The sequence below is a fragment of the Hermetia illucens genome, chromosome 3, assembly GCF_905115235.1.
Source record: "Hermetia illucens chromosome 3, iHerIll2.2.curated.20191125, whole genome shotgun sequence".
NCBI classification, from domain to species: Eukaryota; Metazoa; Arthropoda; class Insecta; order Diptera; family Stratiomyidae; genus Hermetia; species Hermetia illucens.
Window position 1 is genome coordinate 58,614,988 of NC_051851.1, and position 17,943 is coordinate 58,632,930.

Below are 17,943 nucleotides of genomic sequence, written 5' to 3' on the forward strand. Positions count from 1 at the left end.
AGTTGCGTCCTTTCACCTTTAATAGCGAGAGCCTATTTTAGGGGTATAGTTTACGCTCGACGTAGAAAAAAACGACGATTGGGCGCAATCCCAAAATTGTTATTAAAATTGAATTAAACCAAGTCGAAAAGAAGTAGTATGATATTTCCAACAGTAACAGAGTTTCCAAATTTACAATTTGATGGGTTAATTTAAATTCCTATCCTGCTTTCCCAGAGGGAACTTACTTCCGTAAAGTTTTGTTCCTAATACTCTGTGTCATGTATACATATTCGACTCGCAAATGTCACGTTTTCTCACTTAACTGCTTTCACTCAGGCGGTTACAATTGCACTACATAATGGTATGTAATTGCATGGCTCTATAGAGCAACAAAAATTCCATTACCATGAGCTTTTGTTGGTGAAATCCAAGGTTGCCTGCATTCCATAGTCGTTGGAATTTTCGGGCAGGACTTTTGGAATCTGGTCCACTCATTCTGTTAAGTGAAAATTGTAACAATTTGGATTTCCCCAAGAGGATTTGGGAAATCTATCTCGCATACTTATACTTGAATATAGTGAGCTCGATCTGGCATAATTTTGAAAACTATTCATTAGTGATACATGAAATTTCTTAGATAGTTCCTGACAATAATGTTTATTACCCTTTAGGCTACAAGCCCCACATCACTCCCTCATAAATTCGGACATTTTCATCAAACGGAATATGACAGACAGATAGAAATTTTTAAAAAGAAGATATTTAAACATTGGACGATGAAGCATTTGCCACAAAGCAATTATTATCTGTATTGTTATAGAGAATTACGGGGTTTTCCGTACATTTTCATAAATATAATAAAATATTATTTTTAGTTTCGGGTATTTCGAGGCCTCCAGTTCGTATATAGATATTACATCTGATTTTTTTAGGCTTTCTTGGCTGGTTAGCTTCTGAAAATAGCCGCTTAATGTACTTGACCGATTTTAGATCCCCTTAATTCCCCACTTTCAAATTGATGTCCAAAACTGTTTCATAAAATACCAACCGAGACCCTCTCAATTTGGTGCTAGTAGATATTGCTGAGAAAGTGCGTGCGACAAACAGACAATTAGACAGATAGGCTACTATAGATCATAGTGCATGGTAGTGTATGAATGGCCATTCAGTATCCCAGCAAGTCATTGGATGTACGCTGGAATACTTGGGACTGACTATCAACTAGAAACTGAAATTTAAAGCAAATGTAAAGCTTATGGGGCGAAGAAGGTAGCATCAGCTCAACAGTAGCAAGGATGCTATAAGCAGCCCGAGATACAGAGTCAGCTCGGTTTTCTTATATGCGGCAAGAACATGTGTATTGAACTAAAGATCAGAGAAAGTCGTAGCCAACTTCAAGCTCTAGATCGACGCTTGCTAGAAACGTTATATGAAGTAATATGCGTAATGGGAGACAAAGCAATATGGGACCAGGCGAAAGTTGTTCTGCGTAGAGTCAGACTAATCCGAAACCTAAGTATGCAGCCTACATGAAGTCACGCGATATGAATTGTGATTTCTTAAGTGTGCACGGTAAGTACAGAAAGTACCCCTACAGATTCGGTTTGGATGAATTGCCTGTCTGACTTGCATGCGGAGGTGCCATGAAAGATACGAAACACATTTTCTTACCTAATTTTTAAGTTCCCCGTAAAACCTCAATACATTAGCTTAGTTGTCGTTTAACGGTAGAAAATGACCTTGCTGGAATCGGAAGCAGCGTGAACCACGATAGTTACAATGGTCGAACGAGTACACCATCGAATAAGAAGGAGTAGGAAACAGGGGCAGAAGAGAAGCTACTCAAATTAATATGCCGCCAAGTAGTAGCAATTAGGAGGAATATTTAATGACAAAACAGCCACTTTAACCAGGACTGCTGGCACGCATTAGTGGAATTATGAATAAAGCAGCGGGAATGTCAGAGAAAAATGGTCCTTTGGTACGTGGTATCGCCAAAAAGTCATCCTCCCACTCTTTATAGGAGTGTTCCTGAATTGCCTTCAAAACATCTACAGGGGAGGATTCGACCAAACTAGACTAGAGCCCAGAGCCTTACGGGCCTCATCATGGGCGAGTTAATTTAATGGATGTTCCGCATGCGCGGAATAGAAATTGACGGGGATGTGAGAATCCAAGTAAAGCTAGTTGAAAAATTAATCAACCTGCCTGCTTTATGGTTTTAGAAATAATGGAGTTCAGGTGGTCCCTGACCGAATACGTCCTCGTTATCTCCCTACTTAAAAAGGTTATTGATTTAACATGGACAAGGGTAAGAGTATGAATTTTACTGAGTAGCCTGCTTCTCTTTAAGGATATAGATTGGGATTAATTTATGTTGATTGGTAGGCCTAATATTCGAAATTCATCAACAAATGCATTTACCTGTCTTTGCAAACATTTGGAAGCCGACAACCAATCGTCTCCAGTGGCTAAATTGAGGAAATCGTCCATATATTGGGAAATGTCAATACTATCAGAGCATTTATTATGCAGTGATGTTGTATAAATACTAAACAACATTGCACTTAAAACCCATCCTTGGGGAATGCCATTTCCAACTTGAATGCTTTCCAGTCCTAGTTACAGGCGTCAATTGGACATTATCCTTGACACCAATAAAACAATATCTGCAGGAAAGTGGAAATGTTAGATAGTCAGATAAACCTTCTCAAAAGCGTTCTTCACATCCAGCACCAAAGCCAACACCTACTGACCCTAACCTTTTGCTATTGAAATGTGCAAAAGTATATAATTGATGCAAGCAGAGGTAGATTTCCTTGCCGATCGGGCATAACAATTTGCAGGCACCACTTTGTATTCATCAATGAAATTATTGATACGGATCTTGATTAAAAAGTTTGGCAAACGCATTAATAGGGCGGGTAGCAATGGGGCGGTAACTGGCCAAAAGTTCTGGGCCCTTAGGTATTTTTGGGATGGGTACCACGCAAATAATAGACCAGTCCTCAGCAGGATTCGACCTGCACCAGATGAAGTTAAGCCCCTCCAGCAGCGCAGAGAATGTTTCAACCAGCGTACATGCTGATAAGTGATATTATCCATACCAGGGGTGGAGGCACGCTTGTTTCTAGGCACTGCAGCGGTCAGTTTCTCTAGAGAGCTGAGAAACAATGGGATATCAAAGCATATCCTGAAGAGAGGGGAAAAGGGGCTGTGCTGCCTAGCCAGAAAATCAACATATTCAAGGTTTTTCTTTGGATCCCAACATGGAGACTTATCGCTAAGGGCACCACGAAAGGCTTCATGGATTTCCAGAAGGACTTGATATCTTTTGTCTCAGATTAGTCACACCAAATTTCGCTTCGCATCAGCAGCAACCATCTTTCACAGACATTTGGCCTCTTCCAATAGGAGAAAATTTGTAAGGCTAGAGCCCTGAATTGCCTAAACGCGATTTGCTTCCTTTTAAAGTGCAATTTAACTACGTCCCTACCCACCACGTCTTCGGCTGTCCCATGTGTTTTGTGAAAGGTCTAGCTGCATCGAAGTGTTAATAAGAGTAGAAACATCTACTTGAGGCGCTAAGTTGCTGCGCCTTTAACCTATTTGAATCAACCTTGAATTTAGGAGAGGTATTTAGCACCTGCATAGTGATGTAAATGGGAGTGTGGTGACTGTTAGATTTTTTATCCATAATCGGATTCCACGGCTGAAAAGAGTGGGCATCCCATTATTAAGAAAATTCAATGAGAAGTTGAGGACAGCAGCTTCCAATCTCATCCCTTTGCAATTACTGAGGTAGTCAGCCAGATTTTGGGACCAAGCATTAAAATGTCCATTGATGAGTACATTGTTATGTTTCTCACAAAAAGTGAGGAGCCTACCAAAAGCCGTGTTGAGATACTGGGAGGGAGATAGACTGACACGATCATGAAACTGGTACTGAGGTTGAGTGTTTCAGCTATGACAATAACATAATCTAAAACATAGTTGACTTGGCGAAAAGGAATGCACTTGAGGAACGTCAAAATGAAGCCACCATAACTGCCTTCCTTAAACTTTGCTATTAGATTAAAACCCGAAATAAACTTTGAGGAATTAGAATGGTTAATAGTACAAGTTTCTTGTAGAGCAAGCATATGCAAGCTTCTGCTATTAGCATAATATTCTATATTTGCTTTATTTACCCTTGGACTTCGAATATTATACTAAATTATTTTCACCAATCCTACCAAGGAAAATTAGGTGATCACTTTCCAAGTCATTTTGATTAAGCGTCTCACGATGTAAGATACCTTACTTTTAAGTTCTTGATCATGTGATCTTATAACAATTTCTTTGACCTTTTGCTAATTTCTCTGGCAATTCTTTACTACACGTACAAAGGATTCTCATAGACAGGGGGTGTTGGTTTGAAAACATTGGGAAGTGTTGTTGGTGGGGCCTTCTTCCCCGACTTCCCTTCTTCACAACATTACTAAAATTGGCCTCTCGCATCCCTAGTAGAGTTCTTTTTACTGAGAAGAAAAGGGAAAAAAATATAATTGCTATCCGAACCTTGCAGTGGGCTAAAATAATTGTTCGACTCACGAGCAGCTTCTGTAACAACTATGTTTCTAAACAAAGCAATCTCTACATTTTTTATGTATTCTACCCACTTAGGGAATCTCCTATCCGTAGTGTTGTAAGAAACCTCCCCACACAATAGGCATTTTTTGACCTCACAGGTCCCTGAACAATTTTCTGCAGCATCAGCCATCTGGAGGTTCGGGCTTTGCAAAACTTGTTGATGTGGCTCAGACTACCACACTTAAGACATTGCGAGGCCATTAGTTTGAAGTAGAAGGCCCCTACTCTCGTGTAGGCGAAAAGGACATCGTCGTTCGCCAGGAAGGTTACCCTCACAGTTGTCGAAGGCACTCTATCACCACCCGGCACCAGTTGTCGAAGGCACTCTATCACCACCCGGCTTACGACTCTCATTTGCAATCATCTGCATCTCATAACAGAAGGGGACGCGTCTGATCACCCCATTTATGCAGACACATCTGAAAAGTATAAACCCTCCGAGGCCCAGGAAGGTCAAACGATTATCTCGGAACAGCTTTACAGGATCCTTGAAAAGAACTTTCACGTTCCTCCAACTGCCTGTACAGAGTGGAACACATTTTGAATATTAAGCAGTTTTACTTCATGATGTAGCTGTAGTGAGTTTAAGTTAAGAGGAGTCGTTTCTGCAATATTAATTCTTTCAACTTACACCGAATAACTTTTCCGCTGGGTTACGAGATCATACACGGTACGTTCCCAAATAGAAGGTAACACCAGTTTGTAGGTAGAATTGCATTAATTGTAGGACCTTCAGGATGATCTTTGGGGATAGCCTGCTCACGGATGTTAAAGTGTAAAAATTAATTGCTTCTGACTTCAATCCGCGAGTCACAGGATTTGGAAATTCACCTACAAATGTAAGAGTGCGTGGGTTCTACGAGACCTTATTTGTTTTGGAATCTGTAATCGAAACTTTCATAACGACATTAGTGTGTGAGTGAGCCTATGCGCGATTTGTTAGTAAACGATTTTTCCATGCCCGAAAATAAACACAAGTATTACTCCTTTTGTTTCTATATCAGCTGATGCAGGACAGTTTCGGTTGACCGTCTTGCCCGGCGTGTTGACATCGGTACAGGGGATTGCGCATGAGAGTTAGTTCAAATATAGTTGTCTATGACTTTCTCAGCCAGTTTTGAATATGAACAATTGTTTGGCAGGTCGCGTTTTCGGTGTAAAAACCACTCTTATCCGCCTCCCCGTCTCTGATATATAGCATTAGGTTATGCTGTCCCTTACCAGTGTTAGAAGAGATCCTGAAAGGAAAAACGCGATCTACTCTGGGTGATTTCAGTGGCTTACAGGTTCCCCATCTTACGCTAGCTACCGAGTATTGCGCTTTCGTTAATTTCCAATGCATCTTTTACGGTCCGTTGCTGGGGTGTCACGCATCTTCCTTTTTCAGACAAACGTTATAACCTTGTCAGAATTCTCTTAAGCTATCGTTTGCTGATCGTAATCATCAAGGTGCACTTCACTTGAAGGATTGACCTTTCAATCGTTTGGGTGCGGTGAAGTAAAACCCGGAGCAGACCGATGAATGGAATTCGAAGGCAATGCTCTGGTGCCCGATTCTCAATCGCCATTAGTCCTGCTTGCAACCTTTTGGTGAAATCGAGGTATTCTACCTAAAGCTTTCAAAATTTATTTAGACTTTCTGAATCCCTCGCATAGGCTGATTCCAATGAATCAGATGTGCACCATGCTCTAATTGTACTCAGTCTTGCAAGAGCATTTAAAGGCGAGTCATTTAAATAACTCACTTTCGGCCATCATCATGGCCTTTTAATTTAAGTAGGCAGGATGACAGGCTGTTATTAGCTGAGATTATGATAATCGGAAAATAATAATCTACGACGATGCTTTCCAATTTAAATCATGGATTGAAATATATACTGGTAAGGTTAACTAGTATTGTTTTCAACCGCGATTAGCATTATTCGACACAGGCATCCAATACAGCTGAGGCGAGTAATATCCAACATACAGTGACGGTACAAACCCCTTTACCACTCGCTGATTTGAACCACCACCTTCTGTTGTGACAGTTTTGGGCTCTAACCAGCTTTGTAATTGCAGTATTTGAGATTAGGGTGTGTAGAAGACAAAATTCAGTATTTTATTTTAATTTTAATATTATAGCATGAAGCCACGATTTTCTCGTATAGAAGGTGCTAAAAACCCTATCCAGCACTACCAGTCCATCTGTTGGTTGGGAAAGTACTATATTCACTACTTTGGATCACATTCCTCGTTTTTCCGACATTTTTCACGAAAGCAATAAAAATAATAAAATTGAATACGTGGGAGTAGGAAACTTATGAAAGGGGGCCATAGTTGGACCGCATGCGCGCTGTTGAAAAGCAGTGGATTCTCCCAGAGGGGTGTTTGTTTTCTCCAGTTTTCCCCAACATAAATTTAACGATTTCAACCGGTCAATGACTATTTATGATAACAATGTTCATTCCCTAAGTAGGGGTAGTCGCCCCTATAAAATCGGCATTCACTCAGTTCCGGAATTTTACAGTGAAAAGATGGTAATCCATTTTGTGTTCCTGTGTATCCGGTTGCTTCGTAATTGCGATTTGAAAGAAATCAAAACTATGTGCGGATTTGGAAAGGATACTTAGTTTTGTGATGATACCAATAGATAAAAATTGGATATACCTTAGTGAAAAGTTAGTCATATGAAAAAAGTGATAATCTATCGCGTGTGAGCTGGAGACTTAAAGAAGAGCACATCATATATCAGTTATTTCCGGTTTCCAGTGACATAAAACCAGTTCATATCATATTTGTATTAGCCCTTCACTTACCGATTCGCTTTGGCAAGCATTTTTTTTATCTATTGCTTATGTATACCGTCCTAGCGAAGCCTTCATTTTATTTATTTTTCCCGGCCCTTGGTGAAACTTTTTATTTTATTAGTTTTTGTTACATTCGTGCCTGATTCGGCACAACCGGGTGAATCAGGTTCAGTCTATGGGAACTCTATAGAAATACAAATTCTTTACACAAAAAAGGTTCAATTCTCCTGATCTTAGCGGAGTGTGAGTGGGTCTGGTCTAACGTAATTGCTAGCAGCGATCAGAAGATGATAATAAGAGATAATTTCTAACTGAACTAATGCTGATAAAAGGCAAGTCAATACCGATTAAATTATATATAAATTACTTTTAAAAGCAGATACTGACTGCGTACCAACCCAAAACTGAGTAGTGAAACTACAATCGTAAGACAGTTTCCCCATAATTGGTTCGTCCACCTTCAAGTGCATTCCGGCCCCAGAATTCCGACAAATCTAAAAAGAAAAACATTTAAAGATGTGTTGAAGTTTTACTGAGAACAAGCTTTCTAACTGGCATATTGAGAGGCTCTACTGAATGTCCATAAACGAATCAAATACTTTAATTTTAGAAGTGGAATTTCTTTCAATTGAACAAATTCGCAGATATATGTATGTGTACCTCAAGCAATTAAAAAGCACCAGCTTTTTCTAAACCAACATTGGGTTCCCACAAGTCGATTTATTTTCGCTCAAGATTATCCTTGTGGAGCGCTGTTGAGGGTTAGTTGAAGGTTGTTCATGGGGATTAAAACAATAATGATACATTTCTCCCTGTTCACTTATGAGCTAAAGCAAATTTTTTGAGGTTTGTTAAATGATGCACAAACCATCGAACAGCTTTGTGTTGTCTTATAAAAGCAATGCTAGAATCCTGGACGATGTATTCCGATTTTTGTTTCTGTGAAGTGAATTCTTAATTTAAGGTAAGGGAAGTGGTGCTTCAAATGGATTTATTTTTTTTATGGATGGTTCTATGGATAATTAAAATTACTATATTATATTTTATTATTTGATTGTAACATTAATTTATTATGTTATTATTAAATCACAATAATTGCAAAATAATAATTATTAAGGAAGTCATCTATCTCATTCGACTCGTTTCTGTCTCGAACTGAATTCTGACAGGAAACCGAACAACGACTTTCGCTTTCAAAAATTATTTTTCGTTGTCATGGCCACTGCGATTCGCACTTTAGTGCTTTCGACACGCAAGTTTTTCATTCCGCCTTAACACTCCGCCCTCAGGTGAAACCAAAGGGGGTTTCAGCGTGGAACCAGAAGCATGGCTCCCTCTACTCGGCTGCTGCAAGTCAAAACGCACGCGCCATATACCAGCACCGCGGGGAATCCTTCTTGATTGGCTGTTTGGAGACCACCTGCAACCAAGAAGGATTGTCTTGGGCCGTTATAGCGGCCTTCGGCGTCCTGTGCCACCTTTTGATCATCCCATTGGATTGCGGGTGGTACGCGGTTGTCCGGTGGCGTTTAAAGCCGAAGAGTTTACCTAACTATGAGAAAAGGGAGGACTCAAACTGCATTTCCTAGTCGGCGATTTTAATTGTCGACATACCAAAGGACTGGAGTCCATTCTCGACAGAGGGCTTCTGCACAAGATTGTGCAGTAATACCTTTCAGAGCTATTTCCTCAGGCCACCGCGTGAAATTATCGATGATTGTGCAGCAATACCTAAAACCGTCCGAGTCTCTCAAAGGGCCAATGATGTCGAGGTGGATTGAACAGAAAGGCTTGGTGGACCGAGGGAACACGCCTACCTCTTTCCTCACGTGCGTCTTGCACTTTTGGCATGCGGTGCACTGTCTGGCCTAAGAATTAATGTCCTTGTTTATGGACGGCCAGAAATACTTCGTGGTGACTTACCGATTCATTGTGTGGATGCCTGGGCTCGTCAGATCGTGATTGGCCGAAATATATGGCCCTGGTCCCTTATCTGAGGTTTGGCAGCGTAAACTGAATGTTGAGCCGAAAATAGGAAACACCCTACATGTGCATTTGGAGATAGTCCTCAAGCTCTGGAGAAGTTCGAACTGCGTTTGCCGGAAAATCGACGGTGGCGGGGGTCTTGCCCTCTGTAACACGTGACAAAGCGTCAGCAACCAAGTTGTCTTTTCTAGAAACGTGTTGAATACCGGAAGTAAACTGGCTGATAAACCTCAAGTGCCGAAGCTGGCGAGGGGATGCTTTGCCGGGCCTTTGTTTGTAGCAAAACTGAGTTGCTTATGGTCCGTGAACAATGTGTTAAGGTAGGCCTTCAAGAGAGTAGCGGAAGTATTTAGTTGCGAGGTACTCGGCGATTAGCTCACGATTATAGGTGATGTAGTCCCGTTGAGCAGGATTGGAGAAAAAGCTGTCAGATTTGATTCACTTTTTGGTAAAGAGCAGCACCTACAGCAATGTCTGAGTCGTCGATGAATACGGTTCGGGGTGCATCTTGCTGAGCCAAGTGTAGTATCCAGCAGCTGTTGTTTGGTCGTCTCGAGCGAATGGATAGTCCTGATAACTATAAAATCAGACGGGAAACTTGGCTTTCAGCCCAGACAAATCCTTTCTTATAATAAGAACTATCCTTTCTTCCCAAAATATTGATATTTTATAGTTCAATTGGGATTTTGAACCTTGAATGCCTCTATTATGGCTAAGATTACCTTTATATAGTACTCCTTGCAAAGAATGTCACTTGCTGATAAACATCCACAATACAAATTATCCACAACTCATTCGTGTTTCTTTAAATTTTGAATGACAAAAAGATTTGATTAGACAAAAATATCTTAGAACCAACAAAATTCGGGAAAGCGGAAGCTAAACGCAATGTTAATATCAACCTAATACACTACACAATAGGAGTTCAACATTATTAGCAAATGTGAATAAGTTCACCTAAAATAAATACAAATATGTCAGGAAACCGGAAGCTAAACGCTTCAGGTATGAAAGGGCTTGGGTATTGTTATTTGAGTGAGCATTTGTCCCATTTGAACTTTGCTCAAAATGTTTATGCGTTTGTCAGATATTCACTTTAGTATGACACTGACATTGAAAATCGTAGAATGCAATAAATTTACACAGTGGTGACAATTTTAACCTGTTATAACTCTGTTCGTAATAATACTATTTCCACTTAACTTGGCAGTATCATGGTAGATAGTACAGCCTTTATTATTGCAACTTAATGATTCTGCGAAAAACTTGATGGAGTTAGCAGTCAATTTCTGACAAATATACTTATAATGAATATGGTAATATACTGTTATTTACTTTATTTAAACAGGGGGCATGGGCATGGACAATCATAATTTTTCAGATATTTGAGTTCGTAGTTTTAGCGAACGGGCCCTTGAAGTAACTGACCCTTTTCGGGACCCCAACTCCTCCTATTTGCAATCAATGTCAAAACCAATACCAGTTTAGGAAAGTACTGATCTAGGCCTTTCATTTGATACCCCACATGACCGCTCAGTGTTAAACTATGTACTACTCAAATTTCTAATCAATTTTATCATAAAAAATACAATTATCGGGATGGGACATATTTTGAGGCCGAGATAAGGCGCATTACCCAGATTTTTGCTAGATTTTTGGATTGGGTAGTTTCCGCAAATGAATCTTGCATTACTTTAAATATGCTCTTGCTCTTTGCTCGCGCTACTTGCAATTTATATCAAAACTAAGTTTCGGAGAGCATTAATCGATACCTTTAATTTGAAATCTCACAAGGCTATATTCGAAAAAAAAATTTTACACCCCGTTTCAGATGTATGGGGAGCCTCTTTTTAGACTGCACCTAAATCTATGACTCTCACGGTATGCGTGGGAGGTTATCGCTTCCATCCATTTGATCTGGAAAAAAGTGCATGTGACAGACAAAAAAAGTGCGTGTGGCAGACAGGGGGTCGATTTTAATAAGATTTTATTTTACAAAACCTTAAAAAGTGAGTCCCTTTTTCATTGTATGTGATGAAACACTTTTTAGTTTAGTTTAGTTTAGTTTAGTTAAATGGGGGGAGCCGCAGCTCCGAGCACTCAGGCCATTATTAGGCCCATTGTACTATCCCCGTAAGTTGCCTATTCAATGGCTTCCTGCCTACGGTGTTCGCAGGCTTTAGCGAATCTGAGAACATTCTCAAGAGGCAGAGAGTGTGCAGATTCTTCATTGAAGAAAACCTTGCCAAGGTGTCTTCGTCTGAGATCTGAGGATGCCGGGCAGCTGCATAAAAAGTGCAGGGCAGTTTCCTCCTCCTCCTCACATTGGCTGCACACAGCCGAAACCACTACCCCAATCTTTTCCATATGGTAGTTTAAGGGGCAGTGTCCCGTCAAAAGCCCTACTAGGGTTCTCATGTCCCACTTCTTAAGGGACAACAAAAATGCCGCTCTAGTGGCCCTAGACTCCTTTACAAGGATTTTCGCTTGCCGGCAAGAGTCCAAATTTCTCCACTCGGTTGCGTGAATCCTTGCAATTTCACCTTTCAGAGTAGACTTGACAGTAGATGGTCGGATTCCAAGAGCTGGTTCTGGGCCCACCATTGTGGATCCAGACCCTCGGCGAGCCAGTCTATCAGCCCCCTCATTACCGGCGATGTTAGAGTGCCCCGGCACCCACATTAGGAATGTTTCGTTCAGTCGGCCAAGTTTCAGCAGCACCTGACGACAACTCCACACCAACTGGCTTGATATGTTGTTGCCATCTAGTGCTGATAATGCCGCCCGACTGTCGGAACAGATTCGAATGGTGCGACCCCTCCATTTTTGTCGCAGACATTCTTCTGCTGCCAATGAAATGGCATATATCTCCGCCTGGAATATGGTCGTCATTTTTCCGAGGGGTCGGGCCAGTTCTATAATCGGATTCTCCGAGAACACGCCTGCACCCGATCCATCCTCCGTGACTGACCCGTCGGTGAAGATTATTAGGTCTGTAATCTGAAAAGACTCATGGCCACTTGTCGACCATTCTTCTCTTTCGGTGATTACGACAGTGTATGTCTTTTCAAAGACGAATCTGGAAATCATATGATCGGTCGGCATCAGGGCTACCGGATGTTTTTCAAGGAATTTCCATATAGACGCATGCCCGTTGGATTGGCCGCCTTTCCACGCCCCAATGGTATCGAGCCTATATGCGTCGTTTGCTGCTTTCCGTTTCACCTCCAAGTGGATGGGGGGTAAATTTAGGATGGCTTCAAGTGCCGCAGTGATGAAACACTTAATATACATCGTCTGGATACCATCCGGAATGTTTATGACATTGAGACGAAATTGCCTTTATGTCAATTTTAGAGCCAGTCAGAGATTTCAGGTACAATTTGATCTTCTGCTGTTTATTCCCGAATGTAGATGGTGTCACTCTTTTAACTAATTTCCGGAATTCCTTCGGAGTTGTTTTCGCGAAATAGAATTTGTTACAAACAATTTGTTTACGTTCTTGTTTGAAATACTGACAGGGTAAAGCTCTCCACTATGTTATGTGTCCTTGATATCGAATCAGCAGTATGGAATTAAGAAGATTTCAGCTTAAATGTTGTTTTTGAAAAAATGATAATTTTATCGCCATCACGTCATTCATCCCTTTTTAATTCTTCTTCAAGTAAAAAAGTTTGTTTCCAAGAAAATTGTTTGACCCTCCTTTTATCAATCCTTGATAAGGGTTGCGGCTTTCTTTTGTTTTACTGGACCACGAGCTAAGAAGATGATTGATGATACTATATATCATTACTACTCTACTAGCCCTTCCTGCTCTGGTTCTGCTGTTGAACTTTCAACATCATCCCATATTAGTATTAATCCTCGACGTGAAGTGCACGTGCTAGCTTGAGTTGTCTCTTTTTTTTTTTACAAAATGAAAAATAGCGGAAGTAGATAAATATAGTTCTTAGTTTTAATTTTATATCTCTTGAAATAAATCTTGGTTCATAAATATGTATGTATGCTTGTAAATAAAATTATTTTGGATTAGTATCGCTCACCAACCAGAGGGGAGAGGAGGAAGGGAGTTGCTAGTTCAAGAAACCTGTTGCTATATGATGTTTCCACCGGTAGAGCTTAATCGTCCTTTCCACAAGAAGCCGAAAGTAATTGGCAACTCGACTCCATCTGCAGTGGTCCTCAGAATCTCTCTGATAGCGTTGTCTGAGGAGAGTTCCCCTGTGCCTGCACAGAATTGCTGACGAATCTTATCCCGCGTTCCACAAGAAACGAGTCGGATACCGGAAACACGGCCCTTCAAGTGTAGTGTAATGTTTTGTTGATTTGTTATTTTAGAATATTTGAGTAAACACTGGCTCCATGTATAATTAGCTCGCCCTGTATATACCCAGCAGGTTATTTTGACCTACTACAACTGTGTTAATAATAGTAAGAAATTTTCCAATATTATGTTTCATGTTAAAACCAATCTAAATGCAAAAATTGTAAATGTACTATTATCAACTTATTTGAGTAGATATTGTAACGGAGAGTATTTCGGAGCTTATATACCATGTTCACGGAACACGAGGATTTTCCAGATTTTTCGGTGGGGTAGTTTCTGAAAACGGATCGGGATCTCTTTCAGACCGCGTTCCTCGCCTTTGCAATCAGTGTCAATACCTGCTTCGGAAAGTAGTAATCGGGACCTTTATTCGGTGCACAAAATGTCTCCCACTTTTAGATGTGTGGGTACCCTCTTAGGTTCAACGGACAGTAATATAACTGTGCGTGTGACAGATAGTCAAACAGATAGAAAGAAAGACTGTGAACCGAATTTAGTAGGGTTTTGCTTTGAACAAAACCTTGAAAAGGTGAGGTTGGTGTCGCCCAGAACTCCATTGCAGAACCAGTCAGGGGATCATGTTTTCTCAATCTTGTGGAGATAAGCCTGGAAACTTCCATTTACACTTAAAAGTTTGGTTGGGAAATCATCAATCTCACCAGGCTTTCGATTAATTCTTTGATCTACATTTACGATGAGCCTTGCAGTCCATAAGCCTCTTGTCTCATTTTGCCAAGAGAGTTCGAACTTAGTTACTATGGGCTGTCCTTCTTCACGAGCAAGCACCTCTTTTAAGTCTTCCTCCTTGCGGCTGTATATAGTTTTATGTGCCTTATCAAGGAGGAAAACGAAGATGACTCTCGTGATGACCATCACAGTCGGCTCTGAGACAGTGTGATCAGCAGACGCTACTTGCAAAGCTTCCCGTCTTTGTACTAGTTCAAGCCGCATCCGACACAGCTCCTTGCCGACAGCATTAGCGGACACCTTTACGCCTGTAAAGCAGAGCGGACTGCCTTGCGCCCATAAAGAAAAGTCTCCTGGTAGATATAGAGTTTTGGCAGCTGTTGGTACAGCCTTATCCGTTGCTGCTTTAACTGGCTCGACCATATAGTCATCTCGTCTATCGATATGGGACGCAGGGTCAGAATTCGCTTTCTGGCCAAGATGACTACTTTGTTTTTTTTCCAAATCACTCCAGATTCCAAAATCATTAGCAACCATTCCTCAGTTTACCAGTCGCATCAAGATTTTAAGTCATCATCCGCATAAACGACGAGGCCCGACTCTTCTGGCGTGTCGAGTCTTAGCAGACTATCGTTCCACCAGTCCAGCCATAAGATGGATCTTTATGATACCTCCTTCGTAATCTCTGGCCCTCCAGCATCCCAAAAAACAGTGAGTGGTGTCTTAGATAATCCGAACATCCGCAAGAGAGAGCTCGGCACGTGGAATGAATTTTCTTACCTGCCTAGCATATCTATTCATCCTACCCAATTGACGGCAATTTTGATGTCAAGTGTTACGAGGAGCACAATCCATGAAGATCGGTGGCTGTGTGACTCAGCTCGATGAACCGCATCCACAACCTCCATAACAGCGGCTACCACGGATCCCCCGCTCTAGACACGAGCTGCTTTGTGGATAAATTCTGGGCAGTATGGATTGCTTGAATGCCTACTCCAAATGACCTTTTCGAACATTTTCCCGGCCATGTGTCACATACACAACAGTCGGTATGCAGACGGCAGCCCATATTTTTTATAGCGGGAACTGCTTTCTCGAATGGAAAAGCGGACAGTCCTCCGCTTTCCGCGCTATTATCATATCCCATACGGGACGTCTGGTCAGTATTTATGATGCTGGGTATTTGCAGAGCCTCCAAAAGTTTATAATTCATTTAACTCCTTCAACTCTTCGACTAGATCTGCAAGAAGCTAGCTTTACTTTTTACAAAATATCCTTTTAAGTGGTCTGTACTCTGCCATCGTGGTTCATGCTTCTTCCCGGCATGTAAATGTTGCAATAAAGGCCATGCTTATGACATTCTTTCTGCAGGTTGGGCTGGGTTCCCCCATGGTACCGACCCTTCAGAGGCCGTCGTTATCCGATTCATCACTGACGTTATGACAGCAACAACTGGAATGCCACCACTCCCAAAGTGCTCTCCAGCGAGACTCTACCAATTCAATGAGCTCCGATGAATCTTTCGATGGTCATCTATACAATGTTTTACGCACATGGGGAGCGTACGAGCGGTGCATGCCGGCAAATAACGCGATGTATTGTCAAAAAGTCTCCGGAAATCGCCACTTGTCCACTGTCAATACCAGCGATTCCCACGTAAAGGTTACATCAGAGATACGTTTACGTAGCTGGGCGCCGTAATGTTGAACAGAATCCGATGTCTAAAATTATGAGCGCGATTTCCGCTACCATTTCCAAGATTCGTTTGAATCTAGGTCGAACATGTCCCATTGAAGAGTCCTGGCATTGAAGTTACTCCCTACCAAGATGCGTCTCTTTTTGTTGAAAAGGCTTTCTCCAGAACACTGAGCCTACTCCGAATGTTCGTCTCTTTCGATGTTAGGTTAGCGCTGAAAAAGTTATAGCTAAAACATCGAATCCAGACAAATCTCTCCCCCCGGCATTGGCCAAGAACCCATAGTCGGGTGCCGTCCCGAACCCAGATGGCAGCAGTACCCGATAAGTCGAGATACCATGAAGCTGGGTCTTTGTTCCGGTGTTACTGGCTGATTAGCAGTAGATCAGAGTTTACCTCTGCATCGAACTGCGCTAGCAACTCGTAAACGATTCCACTGCAATCGATGTTCATTTGTAAGATGCGGGTCATGCTAGCCCTTTCGTTACAAGTCTTCACGTGATACCCTAGCTGACCGCATCAACGTCACGCTGTTACCTTGCTAGGGATCAGAACCTGTCAAGTCGTGGAGTTGCTTTGTATGTTTGAACTGAATTTCTTCTTGTAAAGTACCTTTTTGTTGGAATACATACTTTCATATAATATAACATTTAGTATGACAGGAAGTATTGAACTTTCCTAGAAAAGATTTGTAATTGAAGAGATCCTTAAATGTTATTGCCAAAACAGAAAACATAATTAACTCATAAATTTCAGTAGTTCTCGTGTCGCCTAACACAAGAAAACGGAAGACACCAAATTGAGGCATCTCCTAAATTACTCTTCGTAACTTATAAATTAAATTTAAATTTAATGGAATTATCTGAAGTTCAAATAGAAAGTTAAACCAATGTACATGCTATGGCTTTCCGTGAGGTGAAGCATTTTCATCCCTTTCCATCAATCGGCTGATTGTTTCTGTAGAAGCAAAGACTATCTACGGTATACACATAGAATGTTAGGAATGTTCTAGTTTATGTTAGGTTTCTCCAACAATAGTATAATACAAACCTGCTGCTTCTCAGTGACATTTATCTTTCAGTTTTAATCTTAATGGTAAATGTACAACGACTCTGGAACAATTTATATCCTATGGTTGATTAGAAATCAGGAAGTCGGAATAAATTTCGTAGGAAAGCTTCAATTTGAAATAGTGGGTCAACAACGTTGTAATTTTCCAGGGAAATCGGTGCAAGTAGGAATACCATAACGAGGGAGTCGAAAGAAGTGAAAGAACCAATCGATTGGCTGATGTGAAGGAAACCCTATTGAGTAGGAAGAAGTGGCACTGAGGAACACTCGAAAAGGATTTTCAAGTTTAGGTTGATGAGGGTATTGAAGGAAAGTGCACTGTGGGAAATGGTATTTATGGTGAAGGACACCTTGCAATTGACGTTGTGCAGGATTGCACACCGTAGCCTTGCAACTTTCAAACTACGAAACTACAAAAATTCGATTTTAATGCAAGCAGCTGCACCTCTGTCAAATATCAAAGAAAAATTTTGGCCTCAGCTTTATATGCATTTTTTATATACCCTAATACTCATGTATATATGCAGCTTGAGTCGTGCTCTAACCTGGAATGTTACTTCTACGTCGTGGATTATGCTGCCGTTAGATCCGCAAAACACAAGCTATAATTCGTGTTTTCCTGACGAAAGCACCTTCACATGTCTATCCATTTTCTATTTCCCTACTTCTTTTTCTGCGTTTGGTATTCATGTTTTTTCTCATACTTTTCTAAAGGCAGTGACCTCATTTGACATTGACATATTTAAGCAAAAATTATTAATGAGGAACACAAA